The following is a 2131-nucleotide window of genomic DNA, read 5'->3' as shown; positions in this document are numbered from 1 at the left end:
CTTCTGACAAACCTAACCTTTGGCTGCGGGCTCAAGCTAGAGTCTTTAACCCTCTGGCAAGTTTATCCAGAAATGCAGTAATGTTGACAAAGCACTGCAATTAACCAAACATTAAAGTAACACTGACCTGCAGTACATGACCTTTATAGTAACACTTTAGTGCAATGTATGGGATTCTATGGCACTTGGAATTTCAAGTCATGACATTTCAGAAAAAATGGACATGTTGATTGAATCGGATTCAACTGAATTTCACGAAATAACATGTTGTGATGTTTACCGGAAGAAGATGCAGTAGAATTTCATGGCAAGGATTCTTGGAAATTTCTTGGAATGAAATGTCATGGGTTTGGGGGCATGGGGTGGAGTGTCATGACACAAGATTCAAGGAATGTCATGTAAAACATTACATTAGCATTAACAAGACATGCCATTAGAATGAAAGAATGATATAAGCCTTAACAAAACATTGTAACAACACTGACACATATGACATGAATATGAGAGTAATACTATTACTGCATTTGTTCAACATTAGTCTTAAAAAAACACTGGATTTCAATTACAGTGCATATGAAAGAATGGACAAAGGCATAAAAGGGAATACAGAAAGCAGCTCCTTTATTTACACGGTCCCGTGTATCAAAAAGCACCATTCTGCCCCATGTGAGGCTCGAACTCACGACCTTCAGATTATGAGACTGACGCGCTGCCTAACTGCGCCAACGAGGCATGTGCTCTGACTCAGGTGAGCGGTGAATCCCTAGATTCTAGATCATCTGCCATTCCGTGTAGGTCCAAAAATGCTGCTCACCACTGGTTGTCATGTCAGGATGGCCGAGCGGTCTAAGGCGCTGCGTTCAAGCTGGGGAACAATAGTCCAACAAAGGTGGGGAAGAAGGGAAGAAAAGGGGGAAGGAAGAAAAAGAGAGGGGGAAGAAGAGAAAGAAAAAACGAAGAAAAGAAAGGCTGAAATTTGATGTTCAAAGATATGCCTTCATTAGCATAGATCTTATGATACATTTTCCGGTTTCTTCGTGTGTGAAAATCACGCATTTATATCACACTGTTTTCTATTGCAGGTGTGCACCAAGACAGGGGTTCGAATCCAGCTAAAGACAACTTTTTGTAATATTTATTATTTGAATAAATAATCATTATTTTTGAATGCATACTGTTCCCGTTTTAATAAAATATACATATTTAATTTGTTTGTTGTGTTTTTTGATATTCTATCATGAAAAATAATGTTATTTGCATTATTATGCAATGAACCAAGATGCAAATCATTAATTAGTAACTTATATGCTGTAAAATGTTTCACAAGAATAACAAAATGTACAAATTATATTTTTACATACAAATGTTATGTTGTTGCAGTGTACTGATAAAATATTGTTATAATAAAGTAAAAGTAAATAAGCTCAATTTTTTAATGCATACTGTTCCAGTGTTTATAAAATATACATATGTAATTTGTTTGTTGTTTTTTGATATTCTTTCATTAAAAAAAAATGTTATTTGCATTATTATGCAACGAACAAAGATGCAACCCATTAAATAGTAACTAATATGAAGAATGTCTGTCACAAGAATAACAAAATGGACAAATTATCTTTTTAAATACAAATGTTATATTGGTGCAGTGTACTGATGAAATATTGTGTTATATGAAAGTAAAAGTAAATAAGCAAATTCTTTTTGAATGCATACTGTTCCAGTGTTAATAAAATATACATATGTAATTTGTGTGTTGTGTTTCTTTGGTATTCTTTCATAAAAATATATAATTGCCAATGGAACAGTGTTATTATTTAGTAGTTGTTGTATTATTATTGATCTGATTAACTATTTTTTTAGGTTACATTCAAACAAGACACTTGCAAATCTGTTATTTGTAATGAACAAAGATGCAACCCATTAAATAGTAACTAATATGCTGAAAATGTCAATCACAAGAATAACAAAATGTATAAATTATATTTTTTATATACAAAAGTTATATTGTTGCAGTGTTCTGATGAACTAGTGTTATATGAAAGTCAAAGTCAAAAAGAAATCACTTGCCAATTTGTTTTTATTTTCCAGTCATGCCAACAGAACAGTAATGAATATTAAAATGTTAAATACT

At 32.6% G+C, this 2131-nt stretch overlaps 1 non-coding gene across 1 annotated transcript; it reads right to left on the bottom strand.

Annotated features, from left to right (window-relative positions):
- Positions 1 to 658: 658 nt before the first annotated feature.
- Positions 659 to 732, bottom strand: trnam-cau (transfer RNA methionine (anticodon CAU)). Its single transcript has one exon. It is a non-coding gene; the product is annotated as a tRNA-Met (tRNA).
- Between the last annotated feature and the right edge of the window lie 1399 nt (positions 733 to 2131).

Source organism: Siphateles boraxobius, unplaced genomic scaffold (assembly GCF_051911475.1).
Source record: "Siphateles boraxobius isolate OS27281-9 unplaced genomic scaffold, OSU_SipBor_1 6, whole genome shotgun sequence".
In the NCBI taxonomy this organism is placed as follows: Eukaryota; Metazoa; Chordata; class Actinopteri; order Cypriniformes; family Leuciscidae; genus Siphateles; species Siphateles boraxobius.
The sequence above is the reverse complement of the archived record's forward strand: the minus strand, read 5'-3'. Positions and strand labels throughout refer to the sequence as shown.